The 16,717-nt window shown below is 51.0% G+C and overlaps 1 protein-coding gene across 1 annotated transcript in view; it reads right to left on the bottom strand.

Annotated features, from left to right (window-relative positions):
* Positions 1-16,717, bottom strand: part of Lmo1 (LIM domain only 1) — a 33,197-nt gene that overhangs the window by 15,586 nt on the left and 894 nt on the right. The gene's annotated exons all lie outside the window — the stretch shown is intronic.

Below are 16,717 nucleotides of genomic sequence, written 5' to 3'. Positions count from 1 at the left end.
CAAGCCTTTCCCTGTCTGAAACTCCCAGCCGCCATCCTGCCCTGGGCCTCTGGAGCCATCTCCCAGGTCCCTCAGCAGGATGCTTCCTGGAACTGCACAGCTGTGGGGACCAGCAGGGAAGCGTCTGGAAGCTGCTCCCCGGGCACCCACAAGGCCCACATCACCCATCTAATGAAACAGGACTCCCAAGGGGCCAGCAATCTCCACAGAAGAGGAGGAGGATACAGACTCTCAGACGAGTCTCAATTTCACAGCATCAGGGACGTGAGCACCAACGCGATGAACCAGAAAACGAGAGTCTGGCAGGAGCTGCAGACACACCGTGAGCGCCAGGGGATCGGAGATTAGGGCCCTTCAAAATCAATTTTGAATTCAAACTTTTAAATGTGTTCTCCAGGCACAAAGAGGGGACCCTCCAGGCAGGCAGGGCCTGGCCAGCTGCTGGGTCCTGCTTCCTTCTCAAAGTAGCCGGAGCCCATTTGCCAGCCACTGGGCCGGGCAAGGGGAGGGAGGACTGGGGGGAGACCCTGTACTCTGCACCCAGGACAACAGGGACAGCAGCTCCTTGGGTTCCTGCTGGAATGGCACTGCCCTGGGGCTGTCTTCTGAGGCCCTGGGAACCTCTGCAGCCTCCTTGGAAGATCTGGAGGAGAACTGGAGGCGAGGCTGGTGTGACCAGGCTCCTGGGGCACCAGAGGCTGAAGCTGTTTAGAACGGTGGCTTTGGAGCCAGGCAGTTAGGGATTTGTATCCTAGAGGCGCCATGGACTCCTAGGGAGAAGATGCTTCTTCACAAGTGAATTTTCCCCTTCTGAAAGCTGGTAGCATCCTGCTCTGAGCATCCTGGGGTACGGCACTGGGAAGCCTGTGTGGGTGTCAGTGTGGCGGCTGCAGGCTGTTTATCCACTGTGTGATGCCTGCAGTCCAGGCGCTGATGATCATGCTGTCTGTCACCTTTCAGGCTTCGCCTGGGGTACCGAGTACGGTCGGGGCCCTGCCCTGCAAGATCACAGGGATGAATGGCACAGTGGGCCTCACAGAGAACCTGAGTAGAACAGACCTCTGGAGAAGGCCTGCAGCGAAAAGCCCTGGTGGCTTCGGCCAACAGCAGATGCTTGAGGTGGCCCCAGTGGTGGATGTGCCTGCGCCTGCCTGGGTCCCTGTGGGGCTACATTGTTCTCAGCCAATGGAGCTGGTGTCTTAGCGGTCTCTGGGTAGGGAAGATGGTCTAGAATAAGCTCCTCTGACCCGGTGACCTTTAGCACACCCCTCCCCCAGTTCACACCTCAGGCCACCGTCTAACTTTAGGCCAACTCCTGAGACAGAAACACAGGTGACCGGAAAGCATTCTGCAGAGAGACACTGCAGGAAGCAGCAAGGCCTTGGTCCTTCAGAGGAGCTGCAGGGAGCCCCTTCGGGAATGAGTTGCACTGGGAAAGGAGGCTGGGGTCCCGGGACCACATGGTGGAGAGGAAGCTGGGGTTCCCAGCCCCGCCCTCACCCGAGCTTGGGAGCAGGCCACAGACTTTGCAAGGAAATTACAACATGGGCCTGGTAATGCTCCTTTTAGTTACAGCATAAATTGCGGCAATAAAGCGTACCTGGGGAATGTTTAGAGAAAGCACTAATGATTTCTTCCCCAGTGGTTAATAAATTCACTTCCAGATCAATTTGTTCGCGATGGAGCCCGGCGAGCGGAACCCGCACGGCAGGCACAGCCGAGTGTGTCTTTTTCAGTATAAATGATTTATTACGATGATTAGTGGCACATAAACAATTTAAAATACAACGCTAATTAGTTTGGGGAAGAAAGGAGGGGAAAAGCCACCCTGACTCTCTCCCCATTATGTTCTACTTCCCTAAGTGTGTACTTTTTAATTAAATCCAAATGTCACAATAAATTTAAAGTGTTTTATTGCCACTCGGGCTAACAGAGGCAGTCATGCAAGCCCCCCTCTCCGGCAGCTGCAGGCGGGCAGGGGTGAGGATGGGGGGCACCGGCAGGGGCTGTCCACTACTCTCCTCCAGACAGAGATCACCAGAGACCCCTGCCAGCCCCTCCTGGTGTGGGCCAGAAAACACTGGGACTGCCGGGGAACCTTCATCTTCTGCTCCCCTTGCTGCCAGGGTGACTGAGATTCCTTTTTCAAGCTTGCTCAGTGCAGCCCAGAAGCTAAAACCCTCTCGGAGATGGTTTGCAATGAATGTCCTGTGCCTTCTCCACCCCTCCTTGAACGCTCTTGCGACCTTTTACCTGCTGCTTTCTGTGTGCCTGGTGCTTCCTATCAATCTCTCACCAAAGGCTTCTTCCAGGGCTGTGTGATGAAACTACTGCTTCTGTTTTATGGATGGGGAAGTCGAGCTTCAGAGAGGTGGAACAGTTTATTTAAAGTCCCACAGCTAAGAAAGCAGACTTTTGCAAAGTCCTTGCCTAGGGTCCCTCACGTGGCCATCTCTGGGCCCTGACTTTCCATACCCAGGATGGGGCAGAGAAGACAATGCCTTCTCTTGCCCTCGGATACATCTGAGGCAGGTTTTCTGCCTAGGGCTTGGGTTCTCATATGTCATAGTTCAAGTTCAGGCTCCGATAGTAACCAACAAAGTGAACTTGGTCAGGTCCTTTAGCTCCTCTGAGCCTCAACTTCCTCATCAGCATAACTAGAGCAGTAACACACAACTCACAGGGTGAAAGACCGAGAGCAGAGTGCTTTGCCAGCCTCAACACTATATAAAAGTAGTAGTTACTTTAAAAAGCCCCGGAGGTGGGCAGCACCAACCCCATTTCACAGATCAGAAAACTGAAGCCGGCAGGGAAACGAACTTGCCCAAGGTTCCCCAGAACTCCAGGAACCTAGCAAGGACTAGAATATGAATCATTTCCCTCCCAGAATCTCAGGCAGCCAAGGGTGGGTCTCTCCCAAACACTCTGGCACTATCCATTTGAAATTAAAACCGAACATTCCTAAACTAAGAGTTTTCACACATCCCAGCAATTCTACTTCTAAGTGTACATCTAAGAGAAAGGAAAACATAGGTTACACAAAAGCTTATACATGAATGTTTTTGGTAGCATCATTCACAAAGGCCCCAAACTAGAAATAACCAAAATGTCCATCAATTGACAAATAGATAAAATATGGTACATGCGTACAATGGAATATTATTTGACCATAAAAAGGAATGGAGTCGTGACATATGGTACAATGTGGATGAACCTTGAAAACATTATGTTAGGAAAGATGTCAGATACAGAAACCACATATTGTGATTCCATTTATAGGAAAATGCCCAGAATAGACAAATCCATAGAGACAGAAAGTAGAAAGTAGATTAGTAGTTTCCAGGGAGGGAGGATTGGGGAGTGACTGCTAATGGGTACAGGGTTTCTTTCTGAAGAGATGAAAATGTTCTCAATTTAGAAAGTGATGGTGATTGTACAACTCTGTGAATATATTAAAAGCCACTCAATTTTACGTTTTAAGAGTTAATTTTGTGATATGCAAATTATATCTCAATAAAGCTGTTATGTAACTAAACAAGCACTGATTAAATATTCCCCTGAGAACAGGAGAAACCCTAGCTTTCGCTGGCTGCTATGTAGGGAAGAAAGGGTTGCGTAGTATCTACTTCCACCTTCCTCAGTTTCCCCTCCCCACCCAGAAACCTGACTCCAGCCATCTTTCCAGCCCGCACCCCATAAAACTCAGGCCCTACTGGACCCGTTGCTCTTCTCTGATCCATTTGATTCTACCACCAAATCCATGATTTGTCTTCCCAGTTTTCTGTTGAAATCCCCACGTCCTTCAGGGATGATGTCTGATCTACACAGTGCCCCAGCTGGGCAGCAGTTCCTCTTTCAGGACCTTGATCCTGTTCGATTCTATTCTGGGCACCACAAGGACACAACAGGATGTGCATAAAGGGGTGAACAGGGGCAGAATAGAAGCTAGAGGAGAATGCTGCCACTTCCAAGGGCCCAGAAGCCTGGCCTGGAGAAAGGTGTGCAAACCTAATATCTGGGCAGGAGGCCGCGAGGAAAGGTGACCAGGATGCCTTTGGAGGGAGAAAGCACTGTGTCCAGGCCAGGGACTAGGGATGGCGCCTTTTCGTGGCTAGTCTGAGGGTGACTTGCAAGGTGAAGAAACCTGGCCAGCAGGGGGAGCAGCAGCACACCGTGGCAGGCCTATCTCCCCTGCTGGCACCTGGAGAAGGACCAGAGTTCGGTCGAGAGCAGTGCTGGCTGTGCAGCCTCATGTGCTCATTTTTCAAGGCAGGAGGCTGGTTCCATGACATTCTGTGGACTCATGGCATGGTTTCGGGAAGCTGCCCTTTAGTGATATTACCCCCTAACTTCTCCATAGTCCTCTTCCAAAGCTCCAGGGAGCAACTTCTGAGGGGTAATGAGTGGCAGGGGAAGGTGTCATGGGGCCTCCTCGTGTTATGCCGCCATTGTCTTCTCGCCAATCATCAGGTGACACAGCACCTCCCAGCAGGAACACAATGTCTCTCGTCTTTCTGAGTAGGGTTCAGGGTGGAGGTTTCAGGCCTTAATTTATGTGTGAGGAACCTGAGGCCCAGAGCAGTTAAGTGGTTTTCCCAGGGTCACACAGCACTGGAAACAACAGTTGTCTGAGATCTCATAATCAGGAGACAGCAGAGCAAGACTGAAATCAAAATTCATACTTGTTAAGTCCCAAATCATAAAGCAAACTACCTCTGCAGTCATTAGTCATGATCTTATGGCATTTTAAAAAGAATTCTAAAGATTCCAAATCTGCCACTGTCTGGGCCAATGCTTGATCTTGGGGGTTCTCTTCCTCTGACCGACCCCGACCCTAATCCTTTGTGTATAGGCCCAGACCGCAAGTTCAGAAGGCAACCGAAGGGAGACAGGAAGGAGCTGGAGCCATCTGAGCTAGAGATAGTGGGGAACAGGCACTAACAGGGCTGAAAAGAAAGGCCTCCCAAACACCACACACTGTCTCTGCTTCTAGTTCTGCCTGTCCCAAATTATCCTCCAGAGAGTAGACCTAATGATCTTAGTAGCACGTGGCTGTGACCATGAGTTTTGATTCTAACGACCTCCAGAGGCTTCCTCTGATCTTACCGCACCCGCTCATGCCTAGCCATGACTTGTACAGCTCTGTGCCGTGTGGCCCATCAGCCCCAAACGCTAACCCAGCAATGTCACCCTTGATCTCTAGAACCAAGGAATCCCTTCGACCTTGTCTGCTCCGCTCTGACCTCCTTGCCTGTTAATCCATTCATTTATTCATCACTCAACAAATATGTACTAAGCATATATTATTAGGAGCCAGTCCCCAACCCTTGTATTTTAATAACCATTATATCAACACTGAAAATTGTACATCAAGAAAATAGTTCTAATAAGCCTCATTATTAAGGTCATTTTTTCTATTCCATAGAATTAAACCATTTCTTTCTCCACCCTCTTTTTATATCCTCTATTCTGTGGGGGTTATTTTTATTGGGGTCGATTACTTTAAATTTTGTAAGTGACTATTTGGTTCCTCATCAGTTTTTGGCTCAGCTAAGAGCTCACACATTAAGGGTTTTGCCACTCTTGAGATTTCTTTTTGGCAATTATTTTTACCAGAAAATGTTTCCAAAGCCAACTTCTGTAGATCTAAATTTTGTCAGAAAGATTTGATTCTTCTGTCAATTTTTAGTCAATAACATATTTCACCAGGTGCAGCCTTAGCTGTTGCCAGTTTTGCTTTGTGTTAATTATGTCAAGCAATTTTAATTTTTTCCTGGATCCTTTTTCTTTTTTGCATTCTTGATAGTACTAATTAGATATTATTCTCATGTATAAGGCACAGTTTTGCACTGATCTGATAAAGCACTGTGAGGATCAAAGCATAGTGCAAAAACATCCTTGGGGTAAAGGCAGGTGAAAACATTGCACTTTGTGCTTGGGTGGAGTGCCAGGTTGGAACGGGGTGCCAGGGAGCCCTGCCTACTGCCCACTGCTCCCCAGAGCCCTGGCCCCTGCCAACTAGAGGCCTCACGCATGGGAAATGGCTTCTGGCTGGGGGACACGGCTGCCTGGAAGAGACAAGATCCAGCTGATAGGCAAAGGGTACAAGCCTGGGGCCCCAGGTTGGCTGCAGCAGCCTCTGCCGGGATCCAGACTTTTCAACTCAGAAAGTGTCTCAGAGACAGACTCACAGCTGAGCAAGAATCACACCACATTGAGGGACTTCAGTTTCCCTGGCAGGAAAGGGGGGGAAAGTGACTGCTGAGCTCTTAGTCTGGTTCTATGACTCCACCCCTGACGTCAAAGCTTTGGAACTGCTCAGGGGACCCCTCCGCCTCCTAGTTCAGACTCTACCAGGTAATGTCAGGGACGAAGGGACTTTCCCCAACTTCAGTTGTGGCAAGAGCAAGTGTGAAGGGACAGAGGGGCATACTTTCACCTGGGAACTCTGAGTCTGATCCCAGGATACCAAGGAAAGAGATGGAACCTTCCATGGGTTCCCCTTCCACTGCTGCATCACCAGGTATCAGAGCAGCCAGCCACTCTGGCAATATAAAGGAGGAAGCAAGACAGAGAAGGCAAGGGATCTGGCCAATGACACAGCTGGAGGTGGTGGCAGAGCCAGGCTATGGATGTAGGAGTTGCAGCTCCCAGCCCCATGTTCCTTAGACAGCTTCCAAGGGTGCTCCAGCCCACAGAAGCCCCGTAACACTCCTTCTGCCCAAGCAGCCTCACCTACTTACCAGTCTCTACCTCACCTAGCACACGCTCAGTCAACAGCCTCAGGAAGGATGGCTCAAGAAGGGATCACCCCACCTCCTGCAAGGGTCTGGTCACTGCAGAGATACAGAGAGGTCCTGGGCAAACGGATAGCTACTGGCCATGGCACACTTATCATCTATGAATAAAGGAAGCCAAGATACGCACACACACACACACACACACACACAATATCACACAATCACAATCACAATTAATCAGTACCATCCTCTCTCTCCACTAGGGCCATGTGGACTTGGGAGTGTCTTTACTACCACTTCTCAGGGCTCATAGCAGGCACGGGCCTCATCCCTCAAGCCACATGCCAACTTGCTAGGGGTATTTCAGGCAAGTGTCTGCCCCTCTCTGGGCACAACATATTACTTTAAAAATTGTGGCTTGGAGATATCTGTGGCTGTCCCTGGCAAGAAGCAACCCTCTTGGGAATGGGGATTGAACTGGTACTCTCGGGAGTCAGCTAACCTCTGGCCACCTGGAGCCGGAGGTGATACTCTGGAGGCTGACCTCTCATGGTTGGTCACTTCCTAAGACAGACCCCAACAGTCCCATCTTCCAGTATTCATGCCCTTATCTAATCCACCCTACTTCCTAATGTGGGCTGGGCCTATTGACTCACTGCCAAGAAGTGATGGAAGGTCTCAGCGTGATTAGGTTATAAGACTGTGACTTCCTTCTCATGAGCAGACACTCTCTTGATGGCTTTAAGGGAGCGAGCTGCCATGTTGGAAAAATCCAGGCAACAGGGAAGCCATGGCAGCCTGCAGTCGGGAGCCAGTGAGAAATTGAGGCCCCCAGTCCAGCAGCCCATGAGAAACTGAGTCTTGACAGCAGCCAAATGGGGGAGCTCGAAAGCGGCTCCTTCTAGATGAATCTAGAGACAAAACTTCAGTCCAGGTAGACGCGCCTTGATTACAGTCTGTGAGAAACATCAGAGGACCCAGCCAAGCTGTTCCCAGTTCCTGTCCCACAGAAATGAGAGAATAATGCATATCATGGCAAGTGCCGAGGATTTGTTACCCAGCAGTAACTAATACACTGTCACACTGGCCTGGGCGCTAAGGACAGCAGAACCCAAGCTCAGGCCATGGCAGGGCCTTGCAGACAGCTCCCTGCCCCACAGCCTGGCTGCTGCAAGCTGCTTTCACAAGTGCAGGCCTTGTTACGGGGCGCTGGAAGAGGCGAGCCAGAGGACTGGACCTGTCCCCATCTCGCCCTGCCTAGGCCCCTGCTTTTGGCTGAGTAGACTAATAAAGCAGGTAGAGCAGACCCTCCTCCTCCTCAGGAGATACAGCCTTGGGTCTTTCCAAGGAACCATCCACTGCCCTGGAACCCCAGGCTGGATCGCCACTGATGTGCAAAGCAATGGCTCCATTTCCTCCCTGTTCTCCCCAAAGTCCCAAGGGAGGCTGGGGAATTGCACTATCCACAGAATTGTCTGCTGCTTCAGAATCTCAGCAGACCCAATGGGTGGTTTCCATCATTCTGATACTACTAATCAGAGTTACTATTGCAAGTTACTCACTAAAGAAAGATAGCAGGCATTACAGGCAAGATTTGAACCCAATCTATCTGACTCAACACCCACGCCAGCTCCACTCATTTTACACATGGGAAAACCAAGTTCAGACATTCCTACAGCATCCACAGGTAGCCTCGCCCCCTCTCAGAAGGCTCAATCTGTTTGCAGGGATGAGAGATCTGAAAGACTCAAAGGAAAGGGAGGGAGGAGGGAGCAGGGCACCAGGTATGGGCCACCAGCACCCAGGCCAGTGCTGCTCCCACTTGCCTGGGAAAAGTGAGTCTTCCTCCCTCTATCAAGTCATAGTGCCAACCAGCAAAGTTGAATTATTAAAATTCCTTTCCGGGGTATCACACGGATTTCTCTCCACTGAGACTCCAAGCAGAGGGGCGGCTGCTCCCGCCACACAATATTAAAATGTCAGGAGTTTAAGGCCTGTGTTGGTTGAGTCATAAGTTATCAGCACCCAGTGAGGGCCGACAGAATGCCTCCCTTAAATTATTAAGCAGAAAGCGTCAGACTGTAATATTTTGCTAAACCAAAGTACAGACACAGACAAAGATGTCATTTCAATATTTGAAACCAGCAAGTTTAATTTAAAATAAGAGCAAACCAATAAGCTCAGAACATAGCGGCGTATGAGAGGAAAATTATACTGTGAGAGGGAAAAAAAGTGGAAGGACTTAAGAAATTTATAAAAGTAATCTCCAAGTGGAAATTAGAAATCAAGGCCTAGAAACAGAATAACACAAAAGAAATATTACTGTCCACTTTCTAAATCAATATAACACTGCTCCACGCCGGAATTACCATGGTAACTCAAGTAAAAAGAATCAAGCAATTCTTATTATTTCAAAATAAAATCACAGCCTGAAGCCTAGGTTTTATTACAACCACTGATAGATCGCTGGCTTGTATTTATCTGAAATATTGCTTTTCAATCAGCTGGTTTATGAATGTACACAGGCCTCTCACCAGCCCACTTACCACCCCGTTTCGAGGCGAGGGGCCAACCAATGAATCGATTCTCACCCAGCCAAATCTGCATATATGCCCGGTTTAAGTTAGCTCTGCTAACCACCAAGCTTCACCCCCATCCAATCTGTCCAGTGGCTCTGCAGGGCAGGGAGGAAAAGCTGCAAGAGGCAGAGGAGGCTGATCATTATGGTGCCTTTCTATGGCTCTTGGGGGAGATGGGTGGAGCTGAAGGCAGCTCCCCACCCCTCAACCAACTGCCCCCACAGCAAACTCCCTTCCTCCCCAGGCTGTACTCTTGAAGATTCCTCCCACCTACCCACCCATTGTCTTCCCCATTCCCCAAGTCTGATAGCTAGAAAAGGGAGCTGACAGAGAACAGAGAAAGAGTACATGACTCTGCGGTTGCCACCTAGGTTTATAGCCTGGTTGTGGCACTAGACAGCTGTGCGGCCTGAGACCAATATCGAAGCTCTTTGTACTTCAGTTTTCTCATCTGTGGAATGAGGATAACAGTAGTGCCTTCCTAGGGTTCCTCTGGGTACTAAATGAGATCCTACTCAGAAGACACATGGTGGATTAATTATACAAATGGCCCAATCGCCATCCCTGACAGTATCACAACCCTTTGTGAAATGACTTCTCACCTCCTGTCTTCAAGAGTAGGATGCGTCAGCCCATCCCTTGACCTTGGGCTGGCCTTGTGATTCGTGCTGGCCTGTGGACTGCAGCAGAAGTCACAACACGCCCATGCTAACCTCGGCCACCAGCATTTTGCTTCCACTCTCTCTAGGCTCTTCTCTGCCGTAGGAACGAGCCAGATGAAGCCGCTAGGTGATGAGGGACACACAGCGCTGTCACCCCAGTGTCCAGGTGAGCAGCCATTCTCCATTCTCCAGGTGTGACTGAGCCCAGCTTCTCGCTCTGAGAAAACTACTCAGCCAAGCCCAGCCTAAATCACTGATCCATGGATTTTCTGAGCTAGATAAATGCTTATAGTTTTGAGCCTCTGAGTTTTGGCGTGGCTCGTGATGCAGCAATAATGGACACATATGCATAGAACAGTGTCTCACTGCAAAGTGTTTGGTGAAATGAGAGCCACCGCATAATCCCTAAAGACCAAGAGGCTTTACTCCAACAGTGACTGTGACTGTGCAAAGTCAATAGATGCAGGCAAGAGGCTTTCTACTATATCAAGTGTGCATGTGGACAGCCGGTGCCAGTTAGATGTTGCTCCCATTGTAGAGGTGAGAAAAACTGAGGCACGTGGCACTTGACTGGCACTAGAACTCAGGTCTTCTGAATCACGCTAGCATACTGCAACTGTTAACAGCAGGGAAGAGGTAATCTTCAGAGGAAGGGGCAGGAGGTAGGGCCTAATGAGTGGACCCAATGGGCCTTTACACTAGGCATCTGGCACCGCAACCCGGTCCAGCCTGCTCACTCCTCTCACACCACCTGCTTTTAATTTGTCCCCAGTTGTATCAGTCACTGTGGGCTCCTGCAGTAGAACACAAAAGAAGTACATGCCATCCAATGACAGACAAGCTTGTTACCAGGTGGATGCAGCTCTCAGCCTAGCCAAATAGAGGGGAAAGGGCATGTCACGCAAGGGAGACAACAGGAGGAAAGGCAGAGAGGCAAATGCCAGGTCTGCATGGGACACAACTTGTGTGGACAAATTAGAAATGCATAGCTCAGTGTGATGGTAGAGGTGGCAGTCAGTCTCAGGCAGAATGCCAGGGTGGCAGAGGCTGGCTCAGCCTGATTGTAATGAGCACCAGGAGACAGATGGTAGGTGGGATGGAGAGATGGTGGTGGCAGAACAGAAAGGGATAGGTTCAGAGCCCCCAAAGAATGCCATCCACTGAGGCTGATTTCAACCTACTGATGTGATGTCACCGAACTCAGAGTTGGGAAGAGATGCATGAAATCAGCTCTTGCAAGCCCGCACATGTTGACTCCCTGTGTGGGCCCATCCTGAGTGCGGACCTGCCAGGAAAATTCACTAGCAGTACCCAGAGCAGCTGACTCTGGGGGTGAAAGGATGCCCTGCATGACTCGATGTTTTTCAACTCCATGGAGGGCACATAGGCAGGAGACAGAATGTGCTACATGGCATGTACACCTCGGGGGCTCCTGTGGTCCAAAAGTTCTAGGACAACTTAGTGCCCATCAGCGCCTTGCAGGAAGGCCTACCTCTGGGACAGAGCCACATCCCCTGGATGGTTAGTGGGCTTGCTAGGGCCATGACTGGAACACCAGATTACACTGTCTCGGGCCAGCTGAGTTTCCTCCCATGACCTCATCAAATGTCTTGGAGTCAGGGCAGAAGGTATAGCCGCTGGGCACGGAACCCAGAAGGATACTGAAGCTCTGGAATCTAACTCCCATGTAACTCTGGACAACTCTCTTGCCTTTATCTGCCCCCTATAAGTTGAGGGGCTTGCAAAGAATATCTGGGAGGTTCTTCCCCTTGATGCTACCTGCCTTGCGGATCGGGGCAGTGTGGAGAAGTGATAATGCCTGCCTCTCAGGTAACAGTGATCAGGGGCCACAAGGACAAAAGAAGGAAGGTGAGGATCCAGTGCTCATCAGTGAACAAGGCACTGGCCTGGGCCCTGGACTGTGCAGATCACACTGAAAATGCACAGGGAGCAGTGAGGTTTCACACAGTAACAGGGCTTCCTGCTGATCAAGTGTGCACATGGACAGTATCTCATTTAATGCTGATAGCGATCGAGTTAGATGAGGTCATTACAGAGATGGGAAGTATAGAAGCAAAGGTATGAAGGCCAAGCAATCTCACCACTGAGTCGGCATGAAACACAAAACCACGGTGCACCTTATGGCTTAGCATGATGGCAGCAGTGGCAGCAGGTCTCATGATACCTGGCACCCTGCAGCACCTGTCACATCCTTTTTTCCTTCTTCTGTCCTAATTCATTCCAATCTTCTTAATGGCCCTGCTCAGAGCTTTCTTGGAGGACAATGATCCTGGAGATGATATCAAACAACATCCTTGGCCTCCCTGATACACGGAAACAGCTCTTTCCTGTGTGGGGCGCAACCCTGGGAAGAGCCCCTAACTCTCTGTCTGCTCAGGACCCCAACATGGCTCAATTTACTCTCTATCTCCGCTTCCCCTAGCTACACCACCACAGCTCTGTCTTCTACTCAAGACAGCACAGCCTGTCCAACCACAGCCATTTCCCAGCTCAGGCAGCCCAAAGCTGGCAGCCCCGCTAGGCTTGGTCTGAGCCTCACATCCCCTTCATCCACGACCCCAGAGAGTCAGCTGCCAGTGTCCACTGACAATCATCCATCTGTCCCAAGGGTGAGGGACCAAAATAGCCTTCCTCGAGGTGCTGCTCCCGAATGGGGGCTGCTTAGAGGCTCCTTCAGTGGAAGAGGGTGGGACTTTCACCTGGCCTGACTATGGGACGTGGGGTAGATGGAAAATCTGTTCTTGGGAGCGATGAGGGAGGTCTCAGTTCTAGGAAAATGCACGTTTCCTTGTGCTAAAAGCATCTTAGTGGGACACGTTCAGTAAGAGACAGCAAGAGAGAAAGGCGGCTCCCATAGCCACAGAGGCCAAGTGAGAGGCCACGCCAGCGCTGAGCCCTGGCACGCAAAGGGTGAAGCTTTTAGACAAGCAGCGGCCAGTGATCTCAGCTTCCCCCAGTCCTAATGCTCCTGAAAGGCTCTCTCCCGCTCCCTGTAATTGGGCATCAGTAGTTAATGCAGTATTGACTGCATTACACGCTCCTGTGCCTCCCCTCGCTAATGCCAATTGCATCACCTTGTACAGTCACCGGCTTGCTTAGCCAATAGCCGTTAAAAGCAATCCAAATCATGAATCATATGGGAAACTTTTAGCAAGACACTGCCATCCAAGGAGACAATTTACAGTTGAGTTAATCTGGGTACATTAGTGAGACATGGATTCTGGACGACAGACCAATTTATGTTGTTTCCCTGTCTGTCCGTCCCCCGCCCCACACACACACTTAGTACTCTGTGTGGGCAAATGAATGGAAGAGCAGAGAGCTGAGAGAAACACCTGCCTCTTTACCCAACACTCTAGGAGGGGGCGGGGATCCATCTCTACAGACCGCCTGGCTGAGTTTGGGCAGGAAGGGGAAGCAGCTGTACACGCTGCTCAAGATTTGTGGCGTCTCATTCCTAGCAAAGAGGAGGTGGGTTACGGAAGGTGCAGATGGAGACAACCCCTTTCTAGGCACCAGGTAAGTGATAGGTCTGATCCCCACCCAGCTAGTCTTGCAAGGCCTTTACCAGTCCTGCTGGGTTCTGCCTTCCTGGCAATGGGCTGGGGTGTCTGGCAAGGCCCAGCATCAGGGCCCACTGCCCCCGAGTCAAGCAGGATTGGGTCACACTGTGTCAGGAGAGACTCCAGGATTCTCCGTGGTCTCGATCATGATGAACTATCCCAGGGGGTCCTGCTGGTGGCCAAGCTGGGTCTGGTCAGTACCCGCATGAGCCAAGTGCCTGCCTCTCAGATGAACCAAGTCAGCTGTGGAGGCTGTGCTCCTAGCAGTCATTAACAATTGAAGACTTCTGTCTGGTCCTTCTCAGCCCAGCTCCACTCTTCTTAAGCATGTTTTACTTATTAAAAATGCTCTAGGAATCACGTCTGGTGTTTAGTTCCACAATCTGCTTGCTGCTTCCTGTGGTCACTGCAGCTGTCCTGCTGGGCATTTCCAGAGGCAGTTTACACCCACCCTAGCCTTTCTCCAGCATGCACCAGGAACATGCCAGGACTCCTAGCTGGGTGCCCTCAGCATCCTCTCCTGCCCAAGTGCTGGTACCCCAAGCTCCCACTGTTCTGTCTGTCCCTACTGAAGGGCTTCTTCTCCAACAGCTAAGGCCTAATTAAGTCTTAGGGTTCAGGGCAGTGTCTCCCTTTGCTCCCCTGGGACTTGAAGTCTCCCCCAACACCCACAGTCTAGTTCCAGCCTAAGTTTCAGGTGCCAGGAGCAGAAGGGCTATGTCTCCAGGAAAGTTGGAGCTTGGCTCCCTTTTGCTGACAGACAAACCCAGCAGCATTTAGAAAGCCCAGACCCTGAGTTCCAGTAAAGTGAAGATAGCTAGGCCAAGAGCAAGCGTCCAAATGAAAGCAATTAATCTTAAAACCCGAAGTTTAACCATTTGCAAAACAGATCTTTCTGTCTCTGTGGTGACCCTTCATTGCTCGACCTAATGGATTACTTTATTAATAATGCACTGTGCTTAAAAGCAAAAAAAAAATTTTTTTTCTAACGATTCAATACTTCAGAAAGTCTCTTAAACCCGTTGCTACGGCAAAACGATTGATATTTTATTATCTTTCAGAAGTGCAACATGAAAGCCCTGCAGCCCAGCAGAGCGAGAGCTTTGGTCCTCGGCAGCTGGCAGACCTGACTTCAACCAAAGGAGCCCAGGCTCTCCCGACAAGATGCTGTCAGGTGGAGAAAAGGCGTTGGGGGTGGCTAATAGGAGCCCCGAGTCCCTGCTACAGACAGACAAAGGGTGCTGTGTGCAGTGCTGAAGAGCACACCCCTTAGGACCCAGGGGGCTAATGCTGCTACCCAGCCCAGATGGCCACCTGCTGGGAGGGCATAAGTGTATAAGAAGAATTAGGCAGCAGGTGTGGAGGAGCAGGTGAGTCTTTTTCCCTCCTGTATTCAAGGTGCCACCTTCCTGGTTCTGGAACTGAGGAGGCCAAGCTTTAACAGAGAGTGGAGCTTAGATTTCTGTGTAGAAAGGATGCTTTTGGAGGCAGGCTCTAGGCTGGTCGGGACAGAAATTCGGTGGCTGCTCAGGATCCCAGCCACCTGCCTTTCTGATGTTATATGGGCCCCAGAGCCCAGTAGTGTCAACAGTAGCAGACAGTATATTTAAGGCTGGTCAGCTTGGTGACAGCGGGGCATCTTGAGCTCTCCTGTGCAGCTCTGGCAGGGGTCAAGGGGAACATAATACCCAAATGGCTCAGAGACCCATTCCCACTGAAGGCTAATTTGAATGGCTTAATATTATCACAAGGCACACAGGGACTCCAGGGGACCTGGACAGAGATCCCTCTCCAGACCCTGGGTGGAGGTAAGGTACCATCTTGATATCATGAGACCACCTCCCTGGCCTGAGGACTCCCATGTACTCCCAGGGTCTTCTGGATTTCTGGTTTAGGCCTACGGAGCCAAGCATACTGAATAACATCAGTTAAAGATTCACCCTGATTTCCACATGCTCCCCACCGGGTGAATACCCTGGCTCCAAGGCACGGCCCTTTGCACTGGCTTCTACAAGCCCTTCCTTTTTACTGGGAGGGAAAAAGAAATCTAGAGATGGTCACAACTGACCCTAGGTAACATGGGGTTAGTGATGAAAGGAGCCAAATTAAGTCCCCCTCCCTCCCTGTCTTCTCTTTTCATTCTATATAAAACCACACCAGCCCGGTCCTCTGATGGCCCACATGGGGCTCCAGGGCAAGGTCCATGAATAGAAGTTCCCTGAAAAGCCAGCATAGAAGCATTCAGTCCCTTCACCCCTTTCCTCTCTTCCTACATGCATGTGGAGAACTGACCTTCATGGCTTACCAGCCCCAGGGATCCCCTACATTTTAACGTCCCCTTCCTGCTGATGCCTCAGAAGGTTTAAGTAGGCGGGGGCATCAGCACAGGCAGCAGCAAAGTGAACAACATCCTGCGTGACCTTGAGCAAGTCACTTAACTTGGACTTCACAAGTGACCGTGTCAGGAACACCACTGTCCTGGTGGGCAGTGGGGACAGGCCCAGTGGAGGACAGTCACCGTGGGGATGCCCACTGACTCTCAGAGAGCCCACCCTTTCAGGTGTGCACCAGAGGCAGATGCCCACAGCAGTGCGGGCAACAGCAATCATGTCTGGCTTTCTTAGGGCACCCACAAACCACACAAACCTCACCTAAAGGGCACACGTGGCCATTGCCAGGGATGGCCACAGTCTGGCCCCGAGGAGCCTATCTTAGGTCGCACAACACACACTGTATTTTGTCCCCTAAGGGACCGGGCTCCACAACTGTCTGGATCACTTCCGCAAGGCTCTCCCAGCCAGGAAGGCTCCGGGATCTGCGGGGGGCCCCTGCCAGTGACCTCCAGCAGCCAGGGGCTCCTGTGTTTTGACCTCTGGGCCTGCGGTCTTCTGGGGACACATCGCAGCCCCTGACAAGGGAAGGTCCGTGCCACTGTCGCTGATGGCGGGTGGCGGGACACTATCTTCCTCCGGGCCAAACTCTCGGCCGGCGCTCAGGGAGACAGCGAGTGGGCCAACACAGGAGGCGTCTTTCTCGAGAGCCGCCCTCCTGGGCAGCTGTGCCCCCCAGGGCCCAGCCGGCCTTCCTGTCGTGCGGGGCACCCGGGCTTTGCGCTGTGCTCGCTCGCTCTCGCTCACTCCCGGGCTCTGGAG

Source organism: Fukomys damarensis, unplaced genomic scaffold, assembly GCF_012274545.1.
Source record: "Fukomys damarensis isolate Sample0158 unplaced genomic scaffold, DMR_v1.0_HiC HiC_scaffold_16, whole genome shotgun sequence".
NCBI classification, from domain to species: Eukaryota; Metazoa; Chordata; class Mammalia; order Rodentia; family Bathyergidae; genus Fukomys; species Fukomys damarensis.
The sequence above is the reverse complement of the archived record's forward strand: the minus strand, read 5'-3'. Positions and strand labels throughout refer to the sequence as shown.